This window comes from Culex pipiens, chromosome 3, assembly GCF_016801865.2.
Source record: "Culex pipiens pallens isolate TS chromosome 3, TS_CPP_V2, whole genome shotgun sequence".
NCBI classification, from domain to species: Eukaryota; Metazoa; Arthropoda; class Insecta; order Diptera; family Culicidae; genus Culex; species Culex pipiens.
The window spans coordinates 145,828,242-145,854,273 of NC_068939.1; the positions used below are offsets into that span (position 1 = coordinate 145,828,242).

The 26,032-nt window shown below is 35.8% G+C and overlaps 1 protein-coding gene and 1 non-coding gene across 8 annotated transcripts in view; one reads left to right on the forward strand and one right to left on the reverse strand.

The window, feature by feature from the left end:
* LOC120417143 (protein winged eye) overlaps positions 1-26,032 on the reverse strand; it is a 370,323-nt gene that overhangs the window by 288,487 nt on the left and 55,804 nt on the right. The gene's annotated exons all lie outside the window — the stretch shown is intronic.
* Positions 16,186-16,259, forward strand: Trnai-aau (transfer RNA isoleucine (anticodon AAU)). The gene has a single exon. It is a non-coding gene; the product is annotated as a tRNA-Ile (tRNA).

Genomic DNA, 26,032 nt, shown 5'->3' on the forward strand with positions numbered 1-26,032 from the left:
TTTTTGTTAGCATTCAGTGATGTGCTGAACAATTGTGGATTGTTTCGACCACCATGAATATTCGTGACGCTTGAATGGGCCTCTATGGAGGCATCGATTACGGACACAGCTGGGAGTCTCCGGAGAAGCGAGAAGCAATGTTTAGAGTTTAGGATGTTGTTCAGGCAAATAAGTTGCCGGAATAACTCGAACTGGATTTATTTATAATGTTCAGTTTGAAGCTGATTGAAAAAAAATACCAAGATTTTTTACTGATCTTTGATGATCTGGAAAGTCTTGCTATAAAATACTTGATTTTTGAAAATTCCAAACATCGCTCTCTACTGTGGACACTTACCAAGGGAATTGGTTTAGTTGTGAATGTTGCTGTCATGTTTTCTTGATGATAAACTAAAATGATTAAAAAAAAATGATGCAATAACTGACAAATTGCCAATTCATGCAAATATATTTTTCCTCATGTTTATGTCTTTATCCGATCTGTGGTCCAAAATTCTTTTTTCTAAAGGACAAAAACTGCACAATTAAAAAAAAATATTTGTTTTTATTGTAAATCGTTTACAGTCATTTTTACAAGTTTCTATAAAATAATGTTTTAGTCTTCTGCAATTTTGCTACAGCGAGCTATTTTTTGTAAAATTTTGAAGGGGGAACAAAAACATTAAATAAAAATTAATCACCTTATCATTTTGCTAACGCTTTTTGGATTTTTACCATGCTATACATTTTATTTTTTTACTGTCCCTGATTGCATAAATGTCCCAAATGCATTTTCATAGTTTTTGAGTTATTGATGCAGTTTTGTTCAAAATCGTGTGATCTTTCAAAAAAGCCTATAACATACAGTACATTTTTCTAGAAATCAGGAGGAGATTCAGTTTTTATAAATTTTTGTCCCTCGGCTCTGGCCAGGATCGAGGGAAGGGGGGCAAAAAAATTAAAAAATAAAATTTTAATAGCAAGCCATAGTTTCAACATATGAACGAAAAAAGTGTTTTAATATGCATTTTACACTTGTTCAGTTGCTTTGCAGACATTTTTTTTTTTCAATTTCAGATTTGACGAAAAATAATTTCAGCGATAAAAAAAACTTTTTGCGGTACTGTACATCGAAAATTTTCAATAAATCAAAAGATTTTTGAATAAAACCAAACATGCCATGATTCAATCAGCAAGGGAATGGAATGGATTTGTACACGAAAAAAGTCAATTCTCGAAATCGTGAATTAAATTCACGAATGCGAGAACCACGAAGGATCATTCACGTTTATAGTGCAAATGCACAGTACTCATGAATAAATTACTACATGATTCTCACATTCGTTAACTAAATTCAAAATTACGAGAAATGTTTTTTTTTTCTGTGTAGCCATATGTGTGTGACATATTAACCTTGCGATTTTCTAGCTGTTTTTGCATATGGGACATTTCGAGCCAAATATTTCATTAGGGCACAAAATCAAAAAGTTTAACATTCGCTATTCCGTTCATTATTCAAACAATTGCCTATTGAAAAATCAAAAACACAAAAGAGCACATTACAATGTTGACTTCAAACCCAAAAAAAAATCAAATCTGCCCATTTTTTTTTCGTTCGTTTTCCTAGTTGAGGAATTTTTTGTGTTATAAAATGCACTTTTATTACATTCTTAACACTAAGTCACTTCAAAACAAAGTTTTGATTTATTTTCACCAAGGTTTTCTGCAGAAAATAAAAACTTCGTCGAAATACAATATTTAAATGTATGAAAATCTGTTCTTGATCGATTTCGAGTCTCACAGTACAAAAAAAGTATTCGTTTCCTATTGAACTTTTTATCACTAAAAATGGATTCCCAATATATGTATTTTTAAATTTTTATTTTTTAAATTCATATGAGGCTGGTACAAATTTTATTTAAAGTTTTTGTCTCCCCCACCCTTTAAAGTAGGCCCGAAAAATCAGGGGGCAAAAAAAGTATTTTTTCAAAAAAACTTCAAAATATCAATGCAATTTTAAGTACAATCAGCTGTAATTAATTTAAAATGCGTTTCCTTGCGTTTAAAATCACTTTTAGCATGTTTGAAATTTTTGAATTTTGGAAAATTTTCGATGTTTGATTTTTTTGGTTAAAATTTTTGTTTTGGTGAAATCTTTCATTTTTTGAAAATAATGATTGCAAAACAACTGAACTAGTGTAAAATGTATTTTAAAACACTTTTTCCATGCAAATGCTGAAACTATGGCATGTTATTTCAATATTTATATTTATTTTATTTTTTGATATCTCGAAAACTTTTGCTTCAATTCTTAATGTTAAAGATAGAAACTTTTGTAAATTTTTCAGATCCATTCAATAAAAATAATTTCATTTAAAATAGTATTCAATATGAAATGAGGAAAATTATGCATAAGTAGATCTTTTCAAAAGTTATAGCCATCCAGATTTTAATAACAACCAAATTATATGGATATTCTTGGTTTCCTAAATCATTTGAAGGATATATTTACAACAATTCCCCAAGAAAACAGCATGATTCGAAAAAAAAGTTCTCCGATCGAGCTCAAAATTTTTTTGGGAGTTCCTTGGGCGAAATAATTCGACCCGTATTTTTTTGTTTGGCCATTAGGGTGACCTACGCCGTGTTAGGGTGGTCCGAAAAATGAAAATTTTCGTAATTTTTTCAAAAACCACTTTTTTCAAAAAAATATATCTCCGCACCATTTCATCCGATTTTAGCTGTCTTAGGCGCAAAAGAAAGGTGATTAGTTTGGCTATTTGTGAAAAATAGTAAGAAGTTCCAAAAATCTAGCTTAACATTTGAAAAGGTCGTATGAAAACTTAAAATGCTGTTTTGAAGGTCTCGCGTAGGCTACCCTAATGGGCAATCAATAAAATACGGGTTTAGTTATTTCGGCCAAGAAAACACTTGAAAATTTTTGAGCCCGATTGGAGAACTTTTATTTCGAATCATGCTGTTTTTGTGGGGAACCGCTGTTTAAAAAAAAACATATTGAAAACATACTGAATTTGAAATAATAATATTTTGGAGCAATTCAAAAATATCTCTTTTTTAAATTCTGAATATAATGCATTTGAAACAGTTGTTAAAACAGAATTTATTTTTGCGTGCTTCTACTGTAGTTGTTCTCGGCGTTATTTAACTGGGCTGCTTTTCAACTGGGCGCTCGATAACTGAGCTGTAGCCCAGTTAAAAGGCAGACAAACGTCAAAATACCAAAACAAACCGATATGACCAAGGGGTTAATGGATGCAAAACCATGTTCAACAAATAAAAAAAAAATCTTGTTAAGACTTTTATTAAATTTCAAGTCACAAATACTGATACCGTAAAACGGGGTGACTTTGATAGCCGGGGTGACTTTGATAGGTTTTTCCGCAAAATGAAGAGTACAATTAAAATACGTAACATACTGACCGTGGTAAAGAAGTGTTCAAAGTACCTCAAGAAGAACTTTTCATAAAATGTTGACAAGTTTAAATAGTTAGTTAACTATAGTTAAGAAAATGTTGATGAAAGTCATTATTTTAAACTTCTCAAAGTGTCATGATTTTCTCAATGAACATGATTTTTAATCGGATAACGGATTGCATTTTCAGATTATTAGTACAATTTTCCACTAGGAGAAGGTTAACAAAGTTTGTAAATAATAAATAATATGTGTTTTTGAAACACAATTAAAAAAAAATCCAAATTTATAGGCAATTTCAGTTGAACAAATTTCATGTAAAATTTGAAAACTTGTGATTCGTGCTTCGAATTGTATGTATGTATGTATGTATGTATGTATGATCCCCATACCCGCAGGCAACTTGGTCCTGGAACACATGTGAGCGCTAGGTGAACAATTCGATCATCTTTTACTCCATAATCTGTACACCCACGTGCATAAGTTTTTTTGCACGAATTTTAGAGCTACAAATACCGGCGCATAGAATAAAATGATTTCCCTCTACCCGCCCCAAGCGCCGGAAATTTGTAGCGGGTGTAGGGACACTTTGCATAGACGCCCTTGCTCCCATCACGTCACTGAGGGTATGGAGCGACGAGAAATTAATAAGCATGCCCCCCCAGTCGAACCTTCATTAGAGAAGCAGGCAATCCACAACTCACAGCGAACGACTAAGGGAACACCCTACCACGTATATAGTAATAATTGGGCGTGGTTGTCTTGAATGATATGAGTGAATGTTAGAATAAGTGTTAGAATATTTGTTTTTATAACAAGAACGGGCTCACCAATTGTTGATATCTTCGAGTCTAGTTTTTGAGCTTCATTTACTTGCGATCTGCACAACTTCCAACGTCAAGCTTGACAAAACCTGGTACTGGAAACAGCAACGGTTGGCCTTGGAAATACACTGGGAGAAGAACCCCATCTTCCGATTTGCTACTGCTGCTCCTACCGATCCCCGTTGGCCACCGCGTCTTCTCCGGCTCGCTTGAACATTCAACTTGCTCATCGACCGTAGAATCCTGGACCATTGAGCCTTCATCTTCGATCTGCTTTTGCTGCTGGCTGGCACCGCTGACGATCGCGTTTTAAAACCTGGCCACCGTTGACACCAATCGGAAGAGCACACGAAGCTCGGACAAATTTTTAATAGGGAAAATCAGGAACGAGCTAAACTTCCCGACGAATTCACTTTTGCAAAAAAAAATCTATGACAAAAAAACGTCATCGGAAAAATACGCATCCGATCTCGCGCACGGCTTACTTCGATCAGTTCGATTCTCGTACCGGGGTGATCAACTTGTGATTCGTGCTTCGAATTCAGTTTAAAATGCAATATAAATCGATAATTTTATAAACAAAAATAGTTTTTACGAGTTTCAGGCAAAATTCCAACTTTTTGACAATTTTACCTAAAATTTATATGTATTTAGCTAAAAAGCTTAAACACTTAGTTAACTAAATATAAACATTGATTTTTTTTTCTTAAAAACTATATTAGCTACTTCAGTGATGGTACATTTAGCATACAAATGACCGATTCTTCGGCTCCTTTTCAAAAAAAATCCAAGTTTTTTTCAGCGTTTTGGCTGTAGTGGCATAATAAAAGAAGAAACCCCCAATGTTATTACATATTTGGAAAGATAATTGATTTTCCTACAAAGAAATATCATGCAGAATGAACCATATAGTACCTGTGCTTCCCCTGAATTAAAAATGTAGCGTGACGGGACAACATCGTAAAACTGGACTTTTAAAAGGCACACTACAAAAATCGCTACAGTTTTGCAAGTTTTATTTTTAAAAACTTTTGCTCTTCTACACATTATCACAAATTAAAAAACGAATCTTGTGCTCCTTGAACTGAAAGAATTGGATGAAATTTGAGTTTTTGCCAGCCATTTCTTTTCGTGACGGGACAACGAAAGGAGCAGATTTATGAAAAAACTCCCCTCCCGTACAATGGCTTGCAGACCACTTTTGGTCAATGTTCTTGGCTTTTAAAGTAAGAAAACGCATTTAAAGCACATTGCAATTACTGCATCATAATAAAAATGATTTTTTTCATATTAATCATATTGAAAATTTAAAAATGTGACATTTTGGTGTAGCTTCGCTAAGAATCGGTCAAATAAAGTTTGAACATCTTAAATATGATTTTAACAAGAAAAACTATGACTGGCAAAGTCACCCCAGAATTGAAACTAAGAATTTTTAACGTAACTATTTTTCTAAATATTATTGAAAAAACTTTTTTTTTCCGAAATAGTACATGGACTTTGTGTGGCCTACCCCAGTACATGTTTTAAAAATAATAATCTTGAGAAAAACCTTAACTGTTGGAAAATATTCTACAAACAAATTGAAATCCTATCAAAGTCACCCCGGTTTACGGTACACGAAAAGTAAGCATTGTAAACAACATTGGGTTACTTTTATTTTTATATTTCATCAGGAAAATATTACGCATCGATGGTACCCACGTTATTTTTCGTTCAGCCCAGTTAATGAGCAGCATTCGGTGACTGGGCTAAGTTCTCAGCCCAGTTACCGAAAAAGTACTATATTAGTACGATGTTGGCAACATCCCTGTCTTTGGCAGCATAAAAATCACCTTATGTTGCCAAAACGGGATTGAAAAAAACTCATTCAAATGTTTTCTTAGTTTCGGTCAAAGTGTAGTTTTGTTTGATAATATTCTTTTTTTAAACCCGGAAATTATAAGTGTAAGTAATCCTACAACTTTATGTCCCTTTTTGACGAAACCCAAATCGAATCCTAAATCATCGCTATATAATGCAAACACGACCCTCACGCCCACACCTAATTCCTCCACCACTCAGGAAAATTGACAGCAAATGACAGGCAAATTTCCACTTTTGAAAATCACGCAATCACAGTCGAACTAGGCAAAATTCGAACGAAACGTGCACCCAGCTCGAGCACTTGGTTGAAGAAGAGGAGCTGTGTTTTCCACACAACACGGTGCTCTTTCAAGTCAATGGGAAAATAAATGATATTATGCGATATTAAATTTTATTATGCATATTATTATTTTTCATTTTGACTAACTCGCAAGCCATTCTCTTCCTTATGGTGGAGGCAGGACTGACTTGGTGGAGTGCTTCCCCCTCCCCCTTTCAGTGATGATGTTGATTGTGATGCTGGTGAAAAGGCAAAGAAGAAGAAAAAAAAATGCTTTTTCCGAACTAAGGGTGGGGTGAGTTTTCCCTCCCACTGCGTGGGAGTCCTTCCGCATCAGAAGACTGCTGCTGCTGAGTTGTAGATATTGTGTATACGAGATGGAGCTCTCCAGTGGATGGGAAAAACCTGGCAAAACCATTCACTCTGGGCCAAGAAGCTAAATACGTGAACCAATAGGACGGAAAATGCGGTGCCCACTTGTCGATGCCAGATGACGAAGACAAGTGAGGTCTCGGCACAGATTTTGTTTATGAACTCCCGCTCCGTATAGTACTCTCGTACTCAATAGGTTTTTCTTCCTGCTACGAGAGGGAGTAAACGTAAAGGATAGAAAAAAAATCATGAAAATAAAGTCATACACGGAATGCACCTGGAGCAGCCACCATTATGGTGAACGGAATTGTGAAGCACAGGTAGCAGTCATTCAGGAGCAGATTTCACATAAATTTCCATACTCAACTTTTTGCTAGAAGCATCATCCTCTTTATTGCAAAAAGTGGGCAAAAGTCAGTGGTGTCTTGACAATGTGTGCCGCTGTAGTAGTAGCATCAGGGGAGAAGGATTTAATCGAATGAGTTTTTATTCACTGGAAATGAAGGAGCTCGACTGACATAAGTGCACATTGATAATCCTTTTCAATTTTTCATTTATCTGTGCACTTTGGTATCCACTTCTATTGTTGTGAATGAGTGAGGGCGTCTGGAGTAATTTCATTCAACTTTTACTTTTAGTTTTGAAGCTTTGCGTTTTCGCATTTACAGTAAAAAAGATGAACTTTAAAAAATATTAGAAATATTAAAACATAAAAATTGATAAAGTTTTTTTTTTCAAAAAATCATTTTTTTTGTATAAACACAAACACGCTAAAATGATTCTAAACGCAGGAGAATATAAAAAAAAGAAATCTTTTGAGCCATATTGCCTAATGGTGCAAAATCTGGCTCAGGAGACATAATTTTAAGAAAAAAAAACATAATTTTTTTGAACCAAAATTTAAGTTGCAATTCAAAACTCCGTTTCCGGGTTAAAGCTTGGAATAAATTTCGATTTATTTAGAGTTTTTTTAAAGAAACTATTGGTCCGATTTTAATTGTTAAAAATGTAAACTATTTTGAGAAATTTTCAAATCTTTTCTATAAAAATGGTTTTCAAAATTGAGCAATTCTCTACGAAAACGGTCTTTTTTCTTCAATGCTAATTTTTATATTTTTTAATTCGGATGAAACATTTTTAGTACCTTCGGTAAACCCAAAGAAGGCATATAATTTTCCATACAACTTTGGCAGCTTTCCATACAAAAATGATGCATGAAAATTCAAAAATATGTATCATTTGAATGAATTTTTTGATCGATTTGGTGTCTTCGGCAAATTTGTAGGTATAGATACGGACTGCTCTGGAAAAAAATGATACAAGGTAAAATTTTTTTTGCTGATTTTTAATTTCCCTTTTTCTCACCAAAACTTGATATGCAAAAAAAAAACAATATTTTATTTTATTTTTTTGATAGGTTGTGCAAAAAATCTTTGACCGAGTGTTGAATTTTTCAATCAATACTGATCTTCGAAATATTGGTCGCAAAAATTTGTCAACTTCATTTTTCGATGTAAAATCAAATTTGCAATCAAAAAGTACTTTAGTGAAATTTTGATAAAAAACGCCGTTTTCAAGTTAATCCCATTTCCAGGTGACTTTTTTGAAAATAGTCGCAATTTTTTTCATTTTTTTAAATTAGTGCACATATTTGCCCAATTTTGAAAAAAAATGAATGGCTGAGAAAATTCTCTATATTTTGCATTAAGGAACTTTGTTGATACGACCCTTCCTTAGTAACATTTTTAAACTAACAGGTTTTATCATGGTTCTGAAAACCCTCATACGGCCTAAATAGGCTTTTATGGCCTACTTAAAACCAAAAATGTTACTAGGGTTAGTTGCTGAGATATTGGCATGCAAAGGTTTAAAAACATGAAAATTGATGTATTCTAAGTCTCACCCAAACAACCCAACATTAATAATGTCGATATCTCAGCAACTAATGGTCCGATTTTCAATGTTAATTTACGAATCATTCGTGAATTTTTCAGATATTTTTTAAAAAATATTTTTAAAATTTTTAAATTAAGACTAACATTTTAACAAAGCCAAACATTCAATATTACACCCTTTTAAAATGTCAATCTTGGTTTAAAAAATTCTCAACTTTTCAAAAATATTTTTTTTTTCAGAAGTGGGCAAACATGTGCACTAATTTTTAAAAATGAAAAACTGTGACTATTTTCAAAAAAATAACTTGAAAACGGTACACTTTATCAAAATTTCACTAAAGTACTTTTTGATTGCAAATTTGATTTTACATCGAAAAATGAAGTGGACAAATTTTTGCGACCAATATTTCGATTTTTTGAAAAAAATCAGTATTGATTAAAAAAAATCATAATAATGTTTTTTTGCAAATCAAGTTTTAGTGACAAAAAGTTAAACAAAAAATTACCAATTTTTTTTACCGTGTAATTTTTTTTCCAGTGTAGTCCGTATCCATACTTTTCCGAAAGTTGAACTTTTCAGTACTTGTTTCGAAAAGTAACACTTTTCAACATTTTTTGATTTAAACGATTTATTGACAAAATGCATGAAAATTTGACAAAAAAATTCACTCAGTGTGTGTTTTTTGGAATTGCAAAAATTGTTGTATGGAACTCGTTGCAAAACATGATTTTTTTAGCACTCTTCGTATTTATCAAACTCGGTGAACTTCGTTGGATAAATGTACGACTCGTGCTAAAAAAATTCTCTTTTTGCAACTTGTTGCATAATAGTAGTTTATGCAACAAGTTGCAAAAAGAAGATTTTTTCAGCACGAGTCGTACATTTATCTAACGAGGTTTACCGAGTTAGATATTTACGACGAGTGATGAAAAATCAAGTTTTGCAACGAGTTCCATACAACGTTTTTTGCAATTCCGAAAAACACCCTTTGTACAGAATTATAGGACAAATGTCCATGCATTGAGTCAATGAATCGTTCAAATAAAAAAAAAGTTCAACTTTTCAGCATCCATTTCAGTGCTGAAAAGTAGAACTTTTCAGCATTTGTTTTGAAAAGGGTTACTATTCGATTCTGTTATTTTTGGTACAGAAAAGTAGGCTGTTTCGTCGTTCAAGAATGACAGGAAAAGTAAGTAGTTTCACGACGGAATTGCAAAAACTACTATTTTAATATTTTCATTGAAAAGATAAAAAAAATTACACAAAAGTTCCATCTCTTAACTTAACATTGAAAACCAGGAGTTTCCGAGATATCGTCAGTTGGACATTGAGAATGCATGGACTAGGTTTCATTCAAATAAAAAAAATGGAAGTTAAAAATTGCAATATCGTAGATTTTGACGCTGAATAACATCTTACTTGAAGGTACGGGAGTGCCATTCCGAAATTCCAAAAAATGTGTTATTATAACAAAATTACTATTTTTGTCTGTGGATCAAATGAGTCCATTTTGCAATACTTTGACAAGTATTTTTCCCCTTAAGATGTCACATTATATTATTTTGACATCATTAATCACACTACCAAGGGTCTTTCCTTTATCAACTTCCAAAGCGTGATGAACTGTTCAAATCTATCCCTGCCATCACTTTAAAGTGTTTAGTTTTTCGCAATGTGAAATCTCCATTAAGGCTGTCAAACACCATCTGCTCAATGATCGGTGTCAACTCGCTGTACTATGAAACATTTATCAAGTAAATGAAGCATCAAGACCATTTCTTTGCTACATTCTGCTGCCAGAATCTCGTAATCATCATTATAGACACCAAAGTTTGGACGCCTTAAAGCAGAAAACTCCTCCGGTAATGGTCCTTCCGAACAAACGGGGGTGAACGGATTTTACGGGACTCGTTTCGTAATTTTGGCACGTCGCCGGTGTGAAGGACGCCATCAAGCCGTGACTTGCCACGGAGACAATTTTCACAGAAGAACCTTCCCAGTGGGCGCCCAGGAAGCAGGGGAAACGGAAATGAGCAACATGGCGCTTCCTCCCCGTGTGAAGGGCTTCTTTTTAGATTTTTTCCTCTTTATGTTTCGTGAACTTCCTTGGCGTTGATGATCACAACTAGACTAGACGGGTCCTCAATGGTTTCCTGAAGTATCGGGAAGTGTGTCTTTCTTTCGAGGAACGAGATTTCATCTACTAGAACGCACAGCAAGCAACAGTTGAGTTCAGAAAAAATACATATCGTTCAAAAGAAAAGGAAAAACAGCACGTGTCCTTTTTTTGCATTTTGAAGAAACGGTTCGACTGGTGTCGAAACAGAAGCTCCCAGAAAACCGCACAAAAAAAAACTCAGTGTCTCGAGCCGGAGCTGCTGCTGATATGATAATTTAATCCGTCACTTTGGCCTCGTGTGATGAATTTTGAAACAGAGTGAAGGGATGCGCAAATAAAAATCCTGAATAAATAAATCAACATTTTCAAAAAATATAAACTTTGAAAAACATTAACAACGAACAGAGAGTGACGATTCTCGAGATTTCAAATTTCCTGGGAATCGAGAGTTGAATTTTGCAATTTTTTATCAAAAATATTGATATGTTGACACTAATTTGAAAACGTTACAACAAATTTTAAAAATGCAAAAAATGCATAGTTAAAATCCATGTTCAATATCAAAATTTTAATTACTTTGTGGAATACATTCTCTTTATTGAAAAAGTCTTCAAAAATTAAATTTCCTGAAACATGCCTTCTTGGACTTTTAAGTTAGTTAGGTTTTTAAGTATTTATTATAAAAAATAACTTGCCTCTAAATTTGGACGAAATAGTCATCTTATTTTAACCAACTTGGTTTTAATTTCTAGGCTGTGACGTTTTTTGTGAAGTTTGGGCTCCCCAACTCAGTGGTCATGTCATCAATTGCAAATGTTGCGATTTCCATACAAGTTTGATTAACCTTTTATGAATTTGAGAATCAAAAAAGCATTAATAAAATCGAATGGCTTTATGTATGTTTTCCATCAGAAATTGCGTTCTAAAGCATATGAAGACTGACAAAATATGTTTTGATTGATATGTTTACACAATTTTAGTTAAATGAAGTTTTTTAAAAGTCAGTGCACCTCAAAAAATGTCTGTGCATCTGGCATCCTTGAATTCAACTCTTCATTTGTCGCTGATTGGATTTTAAATCTTTGCCTCTATGTTTATAAGTAAAGCAATTCCAGCCCAAAACAGGAATATTTTAGGTACTTTTTTCTCGACCCTCTCCGATTTAAATGAAACTTTGTAGTCATGTTATCCTAGGCATATATAAGCCATTTTTGTGTATATGGAGCCAGTTACACTCGATAATGACATTTGAGAGGGGCGTAAGTATTTTAAATATTTTTGAATTTCGTAATTTAAGTATTGCTGTATCTCGAAGCCGTTGCATCGTATCAAAAAGTGGTCAAAGACAAACTGGTAGGAAATTTGACGGGCTTTCCGAAAAAAAATACACTGAAAGAAAAAAACATTCCACTTTTATGAGATTTTTTGATTTTTAAGTTTAAAAGTCAAATTTGAAGGTGAGCCCACGATTTTTTTTCGTTCAAAATTTTTGTGAAAATAGCCTAAGATGTTACAAAAAGACTGACGAAAAATGCAGGATGGAGCAACTCACCTAAAAAAATACAAAAATCATTTACTGAAACTGTTTTTTTGCTCTAAACGTAAAAATTTTCCAAAACCGAACTCTAGAGTCGATTTTCCAGACAATTTTACATTAAAGTCTCCATATTAACCATTGTCCTAAGTCCAATGCTTGTGAAGTTACAGATAAAAATGTTGAAAAAATAGGTTTTTTATGGTTTTTGGCAATTTCTATATGACAGACTTGATTTTTCAGTTTCGTAAATATTTTTACCGGAAAGCTCGTTGAATTTTCCATAAGTTAGTCTTTGATCACATTTCAATTGGATGTATGGGCTTCCAGATATAAGCTAATTACATTGCTCATAACTGAAAACATAATATTTTTTCAGTGTAGTATAGTAACCTGGATAGTAAATTAGCTTATATCTGTAAGCCCATACATCCAATTGAAATGTGGTCAGAGACAAACATATGGGAAATCGGACGAGCTTTCCGGTAAAAATATTTTCGAAACTGAAAAATCTGTCATATAGAAATCAAGTCAAGTCTGTCATATAGAAATTGCCAAAAACCATCAAAAACCCTATTTTTTCAACATTTTTATCTTTAAAACCGCTGTAACTTCACAGGGATTGGACTTAGAATAATGGTCAATATGGAGACTTTTATGTAAAATTGTCTGGAGAATCGATTCCCGTATTCGGCTTTTGAAAATTTTGACGTTTAGAACACTTTTCAAAAAAACTGTTTCAGTAAATGATTTTTGTATTTTTTTAGGTGAGTTGCTCCATCCTGCATTTTTCGCCAGTCTTTTTGTAACATCTTAGGCTATTTTCACAAAAATATTGAACGAAAAAAAAAATCGTGGGCTCACCTTCAAATTTGACTTTTAAACTTAAAAATCACAAAATCTCATAAAAGTGGAGTCTTTTTTTCTTTCAGTGTATTTTTTTCGGAAAGCGCGTTAAATTTCCTACAAGTTTGTCTTTGACCACTTTTTGATACGATGCAACGGCTTCGAGATACAGCAATATTTAAATTACGAAATACAAAAATATGTAAAACACTTACGCCCGTCTCAAATGTCATTATCGAGTGTAACTGGCTCCATATACACAAAAATGGCTTATATATGCCTAGGATAACATGACTATAAAGTTTCATTGAAATCGGAGAGGGTCGGGTACAACCGATTCCCTATTTGACATGGAATTGCTCTAATGTGTTTATGTTAACTTTTTGCGAAAATGAACATCGAAAATTTTCCAAAATTCAAAAGATGTTCTAATCAACATGATTTTAAACGAAGGGGAATGCATTTTTTATCAATTTCAGCTGATTGTACTAAAATTTGTATTAAAATTATGAAGTTTTCTGAAAAAAAAAATTTTTTGCCCCTGATTTTTCGTCTCAACTTTGAAGGGGGGTGGAGGGCGTTGACAAAAATTTTAAATATAATCTGTACCAGCCTTATCAAGGTATGAAAATATAATCGATTGAAAAAAAGTTAATAAAATAATTATTCTAGGACAGAGGTGACCAAAGTATAACCCGCAGGCCAAACGTGGCCCGCGAGGTGAAATTTTGTGGCCCGCGGACCCATTTTGAATGATCATGTAAAATGGCCCGTTAACCATTTGTGAAGTGATTTTATACTTTTTCAAAACTAAGGTTTATTTTAATCTATTATATGGTAATCTTCCAGGTGTAGGAGTCGTCTCCATGCCATAAGTACAAACAACACACCAAACCAAACCTACTCCGGTGGAATCGCTAGCGGCGGTTGGAATCCGAAGGTCGTCAGTTCAAACACTGGGGTGGAAGGTTCCTTGGAGTAGAAAGAGGTGTGGGTGCTCTCCCCATTCAAGCCTTCGGACTCCTAGGTTCGAGCAGAAACTTGCAATAGAGACCACAAAAGACCCGGGGGTCGTTAATGTGGATGGTTTGATTTTCGATGGTAATCTTTTTATTTTCTGTTGATAAAAAAACTTATGATTTATCAATATATATAGAATACAAATAATTTGTTCAAAAATGTTATAATTAAAGCAATTTTACACATTTCAATGTGAGTGAAACTAGTAAATATCGTCAAAACCTTCATCAACATTTTTGGAAATATTTTTAAAAAAAAGTTCAAGTTTGACTTAGGTAGAATTCTGTAATAGTTGCAAAAATATAAGTTTTCTTTATTAATTTGCAAGTCTTAATCTTAATTACCCTTTGATGAACTGACCATAAAACTTACATTGCACTTCCATCGGGATTCGAACTCATTACAGTTACAGGCAGACAAAATGAGGAAATCGAAGTATCAAATTTGATGCAAATATGTTACAAAGCTTTCGTCGATCAACCCACCCCTCCCCCATTATTTAAAAATTGGCTCGAAAAACTATTAAATCTTTTAAATTAAAATAACGTTATTTAATTTTTTCTAATAATATTTTTTGTAAATTTGGCCCGCAAGCTCATTTAAGCTTCAAATTTAGCCCGGTCTCCAAAAACTTTGAGCACCCCTGTTCTAGGGTGATTGCCAAGCAATTGAAAGTAGTTATTACCAAAATTGATTAAAAAAGGATTTGGTCGATTGGACTGCTGAAAAGAATTCAAAAATTATGTTAGATTATAAGCAGTAAGAAAATTAAAGTTACCAAAGTCGAAAATAAAACATAAATATTGAAAAGATTCAAAATATTTTTAACATTCTAATTTAAAGATTAACACATTACTCTTAAACAGTAGAAAATGAAAAACATACAGTAAATTTTACATTTACTGAACTGTGATTGTTTTTTAAAATGCATCGTAAATTTTGATCAACCCTAACTTGTGTTATTTCTTATCTACACCGGGTGCTGCATCTTATAATATTATTACTCTCATAGCATGTTATACTTCCTTCCTTCCTAAAAGTTTTTTCCCCACACAACCTCCTCTGCTCAAAAATCTTCCCTTTTCTTCATTGCCAGCTTCTACGATGAATAAAACTTTTGAAGCAAAACTCTATCCAAACCATCCTCCTACTACTTTTTCCGTTGTACAGCAATTCCCACTACCCTGGCTTTGACTTAAAGTTCCCCGGCCAGAGAGATAGACACAGTGAGTGATATCGAAATGAGATGTCTTCATTTCCCTCGGCGACGTTGACGAAGACATTCATTGGCAGCGGATTGGAAATCCCGGAGATATGGATATCACGTGCCCGTTGCGTCCACGTCACTGTCAACTGTCAAGCAAACGTTAATGCACAATAGAGCATTGTTTATTACAAGGCTACCAAATGAGATTTGGAATAGAAGTACTAATGGAAAATATTTCTAATTTTTGGTCATAAAATGAAAAGAAAAAAGGATCAAGCGGCCTCGTGCCACACTTTTGACGTTTCAAATGTGACACATTTTGGTCTTAATTGTGCAACCATGTGTGGAACTTGAGCAGGGAAACAGTGGGAAAATGAATAAAAATCCCTTAAGAAATGGAAAGCAAAAGTTGACGTGTGTCACCGTCAGACACGACGACAGCGAAAATCAATAAGTGTCACCCTCGCAATCTGCGGCAGATTCGGGCGTCAAAGGTCGGATAAAAGGACTACCCGAAATCCCAGGTTGCGCCGTAAAAGGTGCTGCACAAATTGGGCAACAGAGCGCAGAGCAGCCAATTTGTAAAATATTTATTGGATTTGGTTAGGCAAAGTGGATACATGACAGCTTGATAAGGGCAAAAGTTGCCATGTTTGTTTCTCGTTTTGGGATCAAGGTGCACCTGGTTAGTGACAGTTGACTTAGCTTTGAGATTTGAGTCATATCTTGAAACTTGAAAGTTCTAGAAAAGTGACTGCCCGCTTGAGAATAAAACAATAAGATTTGTTCATTTCTGATCATCGCTATCTGGCCCCATAGCTCAGTTGGTTAGAGCGTCGTGCTAATAACGCGAAGGTCGTGAGTTCGATCCTCTCTGGAGCCATATCTTTTTTTTGCAAATAAGAGCTTTGTATAACTTTGGGTGATTGATGACACCGAATGTCACATGACCATTGAATATTTTCTTATTTTTTTTTTTCATGAGTTAATATAAAAAGACTACTTAAAAAAAGAATAACACATTGCCCGAGTGAAACGGAACAGGTTCCTCGGTTCACAACCAGCCAGGATTACCACCACCAGCTGTGGCCCACCACCGCCGCCATGGTAAATAAGGTTATTTATGGCAGGCAATTTGAGCATTTTCTTTTATTCTTCATCAAGTTTTGCTTGTTGCTTGATTTGTTCTTTCTCGCGTCTCGCCCCCACAGCACGAACCTGATATAGCACACACATGCGTGTGAGAGCAGCAAAAAAAAGTATGAGATTTTCGGTAAATTGAACAAAAGGATTAAAGTGAGAACAGGCGTACGGAAATGAGGTATATTTCGCAGCTCGACGCGACAGTTCTGACGGCGTGTGTGGAGGTCTCACTAGGGTGGATCATTTAAAAAAAGCATCGAAAAACGCAGAGAGATTGGACAAGACAAATGCAACAATCTATTGGTTTTTCAATTCCTAAAAATTTGGATAAAAACGGAAAAACATGGCCAATTTTTAAATGACTTTTTAAACAACAATAAAATTTCTCAAAATCCATATTTTAAATTTTTAAGGAGACAAAAACTACAAAATATGAGCCAAAGTAAAGAAAAACAATACCCGATTTTTTTTATTCATTTCAGTTTTTAATGTAAAATTTAAATAATACTTTGCAAATGTAATGATAAAGGGCACCAATTTCAAGATATAGGCACTTTAAGTTTAATTTTAACCGAAAAATTTCAGTTTTTAGATTTAGGGTAATTCTCCGCCAACTCACACAGCAGTTGCCCCGACCCCTCTTCGATTTGCGTGAAACTTTGTCCTAAGGGGTAACTTTTGTCCCTGATCACGAATCCGAGGTCCGTTTTTTGATATCTCGTGACGGAGGGGCGGTACGACCCCTTCCATTTTTGCACATGCGAAAAAAGAGGTGTTTTTCAATAATTTGCAGCCTGAAACGGTGATGAGATAGAAATTTGGTGTCAAAGGGACTTTTATGTAAAATTAGACGCCCGATTTGATGGCGTACTCAGAATTCCGAAAAAACGTATTTTTCATCGAAAAAAACACTAAAAAAGTTTTAAAAATTCTCCCACTTTCCGTTACTCGACTGTAAAAAATTTTGGAACATGTCATTTTATGGGAAATTTAATGTACTTTTCGAATCTACATTGTCCCAGAAGGGTCATTTTTTCATTTAGAACAAAATTTTTCATTTTAAAATTTCGTGTTTTTTCTAACTTTGCAGGGTTATTTTTTAGAGTGTAACAGTGTTCTACAAAGTTGTAGAGCAGACAATTACAAAAATTTTGATATATATACATAAGGGGTTTGCTTATAAACATCACAAGTTATCACGATTTTACGAAAAAAAAGTTTTAAAAAAGTTGGTCGTCATCGATCATGGCCGTTCATGGTCACCCGCGACAGACACGGACGACGAAACAAAGAGAAACGCAAAAAGTAACTTTTTCAAAACGTTTTTTTCGTAAAATCGCGATAACTTGTGATGTTTATAAGCAAACCCCTTATGTCTATATATCAAAATTTTTGTAATTGTCTGTTCTACAACTTTGTAGAACATTGTTACACTCTAAAAAATAACCCTGCAAAGTTAGAAAAAACACGACATTTTAAAATGAAAATTTTTGTTCTAAATGAAAAAATGACCCTTCTGGGACAATGTAGATTCGAAAAGAACATTAAATTTCCCATAAAATGACATGTTCCAAAATTTTTTACAGTCGAGTAACGGAAAATGGGAGAATTTTTAAAACTTTTTTAGTGTTTTTTTCGATGAAAAATACGTTTTTTCGGAATTCTGAGTACGCCATCAAATCGGGCGTCTAATTTTACATAAAAGTCCCTTTGACACCAAATTTCTATCTCATCACCGTTTCAGGCTGCAAATTATTGAAAAACACCTCTTTTTTCGCATGTTCAAAAATGGAAGGGGTCGTACCGCCCCTCCGTCACGAGATATCAAAAAACGGACCTCGGATTCTTGATCAGGGACAAAAGTTACCCCTTAGGACAAAGTTTCACGCAAATCGAAGAGGGGTCGGGGCAACTTTTCCCGATTTCGTGTGAGTTGGTAGAGAATTACCCTTTATTCAAATAGTTTATGGTCAAAGGGATAAGCAAATTTCCTATAAAATTGTCAAAGATCCAAAGACCTCTGGTTGCTGAAATACTGCGAATCATAGAAATAGAAAAATGAAAATCAAAGTTTTTTAAAGTTTCAAAACAGCCTACTATTTTCTGATTCCATTTTTTTCAGAAACTAATTGTTCTATTTTCAATTTTTGAAAATTAGACGTTTCCTGATCTATTCAAAATACATTATTTAATATATTTTTAAAACCAACTCTAACATTCCATATAAAAGTTTTATTAAATGTTTGACCTATTTGAAATGTTAGTCTTCATTCCAATTTAAAAAAACATCGGAAAGATCCCGGGAATTCCCGGGACAAAAATCCCGGGATTTTCCCTAAACCGGGAATTCCCGAATTCCGGGATTTTTTCTATATTTTATCCTGGGAATTCCCGAAATTGAAAAAAAAAATCAATAGCTTGATACTTAGTAATCGATAAGAATTTTAAACCATTAGCAAATTTGTATTCGGCATATATCAACATTTATTTGGGAAATAATAAAAAAATATGTATATGGATCTGCAAAATGCCTAGCACTTTAAATATTTTCCATTCAATTTTATTTGTATTTCAAATATTTACGTTCAATGATGCCCTACAACTTGAAAAAAATCATGATATTTTATTTTTCATCAAACACCGGCATCTGGAGCAAATAATAATAATCGAATTAAGACAGCTGTTCAAGCCAATATTTTTTGCATAATGTGCTTATATTTTTTAAATCAACAAAACAATTAGAACACCGATTTTCAATTTATTGCTCTAAAATATCCTGTACCTATGAAGACTGCAGTCCTGATTTCCCCCTAGTTGGCAGTATGGTTTTAAAGATAATTTGTAAAATATGTTTTATACATAACATGAAATTTAACATTGGACGGTATGATTTTATTTGTTTTCGTTTCTTGTTTTTTACAGTTTCAATGATTTTTTCAAGCTTTGGTAGTTGTCTCAAATAAAAAATAAAAGAAATAAATTAATAAGAATTTTAAGATTATTTTGATTGAATCACATTGGATTAAAAATCATTAAAAATCCAAAACACAAACAAAGAACAAAAAAATAATATTTTTAAAACTAACTAAAAACTGCTGTTCTTGTTCAGATTGAAGTATAGATTATCACCAATTAACAGTAATAAGCTAATTCTATGATAGGGAGCTTGAAAAACATAACAAATTTAATAAAACATAGATTTCATGACTATTTCAAAACTACTATATTCCCGGGAATTCCCGGAATTCAAAAAATATTTTTTTCCGTTTCCCGGGAAATTCAGAAATCCAGAAAAATTGGACGCCTTAATTTCCGATTGGTGGAAAATTGCTCATATCGATGCCCGTGTGCTATCTTGCTCTATCTAGATAGAAATCCCAGACATGGAGCCAGTTGCACTCGAGAAAGACATTTGAGAAGGGTGTAAGTTATTTAAATATTGAAATGCTGTTTATCTAAGCCGTTGCATCGTATCAAAAAGTGATCAAAGAGAAACTTGTAGGAAATTCGACGGGCTTTCGAAAAAGTTTTAAGTTTTTTGTTCAATATTTTTGTAACATGTTAAAAAAGCCAAAAATGCAGAATGTTAAATCTCCTCTGAAAATTTACTCAAACCAAATACATCAAAGCAATAAAGAAAACAAAAATTCAAAGATTTTCAAACACTTTGAAATTTTTAACCTTCGTACAACATTCTAATGCCACACGCTGGCAGGCTGACTTGAACCAGAGAAGACCTGCAATTGCCAGGCAGCAGTACAGTGACTTGACGTCATAAATTACCTCAATTGTTAATAAACCTGCCAGCTGCAGCCGTATTCTAACACATATGTGCACACGCGTATCAAATTTCGTACCATATTTTTGCCTGGCTACTGCCCGATCCTGAAGGATGATTGTCCCATATTCCTTCATGAAGCAAAAAAGGAACCTCATAAAAACCGGGATCCAAACTCGGCCTATCTCTACAGGACCTGTTGCCGCTGAGTCACGATTGCCTACATATTTCCACTAATTACGGTAACCCTTTTAATAGCATAAACCTGTTTGTTTCTTCTTCCCTCCCTGGAGCATAACTCATTGAGACATCACGCACGACGGCGACCCTTTGCTAAAACCTTTCGGGCCCAAGATCCTATTTTCGGCTAACCGCACACAATCTGCGACGGTTCACAGGAGGACGACACACAATAGCGTGGCCAAAGTCAAAGAATAATTGCTGTAATATAAAACTTATGCTAGCGCTGGATGAGATAAAAACCTCATCATGATGATCATCAGCATCGTCTTCGTACCAAGTTTGGCTCCCCTTCTTCGTGTGCGAGGTGTATTTGCTACGCATGAGTGCCGAAACGGTTTCCAGACTCCAGGTAGCTTGCCTGCCTGAGCTGTTTTAGAAGAAGGTGGACTTGTCGTTTGGATCCCTTTGGGGTGAAATTTAAAGGATATGTTTCGAAACAATGTTAAGTCCAAGTGTGTCTAGAAGTTGCTTGACGATAACACAACTCGACATTTTTGAAGTTGATGTCAGTAAACGCTTCAGTTTTGTAAAGGTATGATAGATTTGGGCTCCCTGATCACGCACCAATCGACAGAATTGAATTTTATTGAATAAATAAAACTGTAAATTTCGAGTATAGAGTTATCTACGTGCGCATGTATTGCGTGTTTGTACACGAAGGGTTTTTAGGTTAAAATTTGTACCCGCCAGCAAAAACAAATGGTAAACTAGTGTGCGTGAGATGGGGCTTAGATAGCTCTATAGAACCCACTCGGAAAATAATCTGGTAAATTTGAGTGTCTGTCGCTGGCGGACGTTTGTCGTGCAGTTCAGACACACTTGGCACACTTATCCTAGACAAGTTTTGCGTAACGCCAGATGAATCTGGCGAAAATCGGGCGAAAGTTCTGCCAGCTGTCTGGCACAAAAATCAACCGGTTCAATCGGTTGAACCGTGCACGACCGGTTTGTGTCATATTCGCCAGAAATCATGGCAGAAATCTGGGGTAAATCTGGGGGAAATTCTGCCAGATGGCTGGCGCAAGCCCCCAGACGAACGCCAGAATTGTGTCCGCCATTTCCGACCGGGAAGATTTGCAGCAAAGCTAAAAGACACATGTCACCACCTATGAACAAATAGCGTAAACCTATAATTTTTTGAAAAAAATGTGTTTTTTCCTTCCTGATCAACATTTTTATAAAACTTATGCCGGATTCGGATGAGACAAATTATTTCCAACAATTTGGTGTACAACTTTTCAATATTCCCGAGCATGGGTAAATAACAAGGGAAATGCGTAATAATACCTTTCTCTGGTATCAATACCAAATTTTGGTATTCCTGGACCCTTTAAAATTTGTCTTAAGGATTATGCAAGAGCAAAATGTGGTATCATACCAATTTAAGGTATTGTTTTGATTTTGCAAAATTGCAGAATTTGACAATGATCGAACACCACATTTTGGTATTCTTTTGGTATTACAGTATTTTATCGAATTCCTCTGCAACTATGGGAAAATTTTGACCAACTTTGACAAAATAATTAATTTTGCGCTATAATGATGTCTCAAAGCGAATGCTTTCATTCAAAACCGGAAATTTCAAACTTGATTTTAAACATTTTTGATATACCCCCTACAGAAATGACTTGAAATTGTGGAAAATTTTTTAAGTCAGGATGGCACATTTTGGTATTATTTTGGTATTAAAGTGTTTTATCAAATTCCTCTGAAACTATGGGAAATTTGTTAAAAAAAATTTACGAGTTAATTAATTTTGCGCTAAAATGACTTGAAACCCAAAAATGTTAAAGATGATTTTAAAAATTAGTGTGATATGCCCACTAATATTTTTTTCAAAAACGTTGAAATATCTCTAAGTCGGGATAACCAAATACTTTGAAAAACGAGTCAATCGACAGATTAATGAATTTTGGTGAATTTCAATTCAGTTTCATTTTAATAATACTTATTTTTCAATCTTGTTATTTTTCAGAAGCTTCAAGAACTTCAAGCACAGGCCGTTCATCAATGACAAATGCATTCGGTGTGGTGAAAAATATCACTAATAACAACATGGAATCATCAGGTGAGTAGATTTGGCTGTTGCATATGAATAATTTCCGTTTTTTCACTAACTGCAACTGCTGCACTAAAAATGGTATGAAAATACCAAATTTTGGTATTACTTGTTCAAATACCAGTGACCATAATGTGCTCTTGGTTGCCCAGTAATAGATGGTAAAATACCATGAAATCATACCAAAATCATGTATGTGAAAGACCACAGAAATACCAAAATATGATTTTCCAAGGGCGCGGGAATACCTAAAAATAAAACCATGGCAATACCAAGTTTTGGTATTCAAGCAATGTTCAAAAATCCAGAAGACCTCAACTTGGTATTGAAATGGTTTTATTTTGAGGTATTATTTTACCCTTGGAATAACATGGTTTGGTATTGTTGTGCCCTTACACATACAAGATTTTGGTATGATTTCATGGTATTTTACCATCTATTACTGGGCAACCAAGGGCACATTTTGGTCGCTGTTATTTGCCCAAGTAATACCAAAATTTGGTATTCCCGAGTTATTTACCCCTGCTCGGGTTTGTTTGATTTTTCTATGAGAAATCTGTAAATTTAGAAAAAGATAGTAATTTGGACTATTTGGCAACAGAGTCTGTCAAAAATCAATAAAAATTGTTAAATAAACGTTAACACATCTGTTATCAACTATATAAATGTTTATTTCATTGATATATACGGGGAAACTCATTTTTTCGTGTTCCAAAACATGTTTTTTGAAGAAAAAGTTCACAAATTTTGTTCATTATTTTAAAGCAAAAAGTTTTTCTCGTCTTCTGTAACCAGTTTCATTAAGATTGATGCAGGGAATCATGAGAAATAAGCGATTTTGTTCTTCAATTCAGCAGAAAGGAATACGAGTTTTGGCAAGTAACCTCATTTTTGGCGCCACCTACATTTGAAACACAGTCGCGCTGCAAAACCTCAATAAACCACCTCCGTGTACGCACGAGTGCAAGCAGCAGCCAAGTGCTCAGTGCTCTATCGTTTTTTCGAAATTTTTCGCCGTAATTTACCGTGATTAGCCGCGAGTTTGCTCCAACAGCATGCCAAGGGCCGGCCGTGGCCGTGGCAGTTCGAGTGCGGCCTCGAAAAACCCGCGAAGTTCGTCTACCGGCCGTGTGCAAAAAGGTAAACAAACCAACGCCGCGTCGACCGCCATCGCTCCGGGGAGTGTGTGCGCCAAAGGATTCGACCCCAAGTTATTACACCCTAATTACCGTGTCCAGGGCCGCAGCCCTATAAGGCTCCGTTCAGCTACTTCCGGCAATCCGTCGACCGATGGCGCTTCAACATCCGCCAACATTCCCACCAGTAACAAGTTCGCGAGACTGAGTGACGAGGAAAGCAACAACAACAACACCGACGGTAGCACTACCGACGACGACGACGACGATGGTCGTGCACGGAAGAAAGTTATTTCGCCAAAAAAAGTAATTACTCCGAAGGAACGACGACCACCATCAATTTTCGTTTTGGACACGTTGGCGGACGATGTTGACGAGCAGCTGGAAGGCCTCGTGTACTGCCTCAAAATAGGTAAATCGTCAGTGCAAGTGTTCACATTTGACCAAAAGAACTTCGACCTGGTTGTGGAGAAATTGAAGCGTCAAAACTTCAAGTTCTACACATTCGACCCCGTGCAGAAGACCGCTGTTAAGATCGTCTTGCAGGGGTATCAAGACCGCCCGATCTCCGTCCTCAAGGAGCACCTCTCGGGTGTCGGAATAACGCCGCGAGACATAAAAGTCCTCTCGCGGAAGACAACCGTCACAGGTACACACACACTGTACCTGTTGTACTTCGACCGCGGCACCGTCAAAATTCAAGACCTGCGGCGGACTAAGGCGTTGGACGGTTTTTGGGTAAACTGGCGGTTTTACTCCAAAAATGCGACGGACGCAGCGCAATGTCACCGTTGCCAGAAATTCGGCCACGGCTCGCGGAACTGCAACCTCCGGCCCCGCTGCGTGAAGTGCGGTGAGTCACACCTCTCGGAGGTGTGCGCACTGCCACGAAAGGCGGACTTGGGGGAAAACGCAGAACAAACCAAGCCGCGCGTAAAGTGCGCGAACTGTGGCGGTAACCATACCGGTAATTACCGCGGATGCGTCGCGCGAAAGTCCTACCTCGAGGAGCAGGAAAAGAGGAAGAAGAAAGCAGCAGCATCCCACCCTTCTCAACGAAGTACGAGCGCAGCCGTTCCTGCAGCTGGCCAGTGTACGGTTCCAACGGACAACCCAGCGTTCCCTCCTGGATGGGGGCGGTCGTTTGCAAGCGTGGTCGCTGCCGGTAGTGGCGATGCGGCCCAGCAAGGAGTCACCGGGGAAGATCTCTTTACCCTGCCGGAGTTCTTTGCTCTCGCGGGGGAGATGATGACGCGGTTTCGGACCTGCCGTAACAAGGCGGAGCAATTTCTGGCCCTCGGGGAGCTGATGATTAAGCACATCTATAAAGGATAAAAAACTGTGATCTAGTTTTAAGCTTTTTCTATTTCTATCCCCTTTCCCTTGCAATTTTAGTAAGTTTTTTTCTTAACTTTTTCTTACTTTCGGTAACTCCTTAACTACAAGCAACAATTGTTCCAATATGGATTATGATGTAACACACAGCTGAAAGGAACTCCAAAACTCTGTTTTGTACCTTAAAAGAACTTATTGTATCTGATTATTCACCAATAAAACCGAATTTGAATTTGAAAACCTCAATAATTACTCCCCTATAGGGGGATGGCGTCACTACCCGGTCGGAAATGGCGGACACAATTCTGGCGTTCGTCTGGGGGCTTGCGCCAGCCATCTGGCAGAATTTCCCCCAGATTTACCCCAGATTTCCGCCATGGTTTCCCACTCGGAAAATAATCTGGTAAATTTGAGTGTCTGGCGCAGGCGGACGTTTGTCGTGCAGTTCAGACACACTTGGCACACTTATTCTAGCCATGTTTTGCGTAACGCCCGACGAATCTGGCGAAAATCGTGCAAAATTTCAGCCAGCTGTCTGGCAACAGAATCAACCGGTTCAATCGGTAGAACCGTGCACGACCGGTTTGTGTCATATTCGCCATAAATCATGGCAGAATTCTGGGGCAAATCTGGGGGAAATTCTGCCAGATGGCTGGCGCAAGCCCCCAGACGAACGCCAGAAATGCGTCCGCCATTTCCGACCGGGTTCTGGCGAATATGACACAAACCGGTCGTGCACGGTTCAACCGATTGAACCGGTTGATTTTTGTGCCAGATAGCTGGCAGAACTTTTGCCCGATTTTCGCCAGATTCATCTGGCGTTACGCAAAACTTGTCTAGGATAAGTGTGCCAAGTGTGTCTGAACTGCACGACAAACGTCCGCCAGCGCCAGACACTCAAATTTACCAGATTATTTTCCGAGTGGGAGGTTTTGCAGCGCGACTGTGTTTCAAATGTAGGT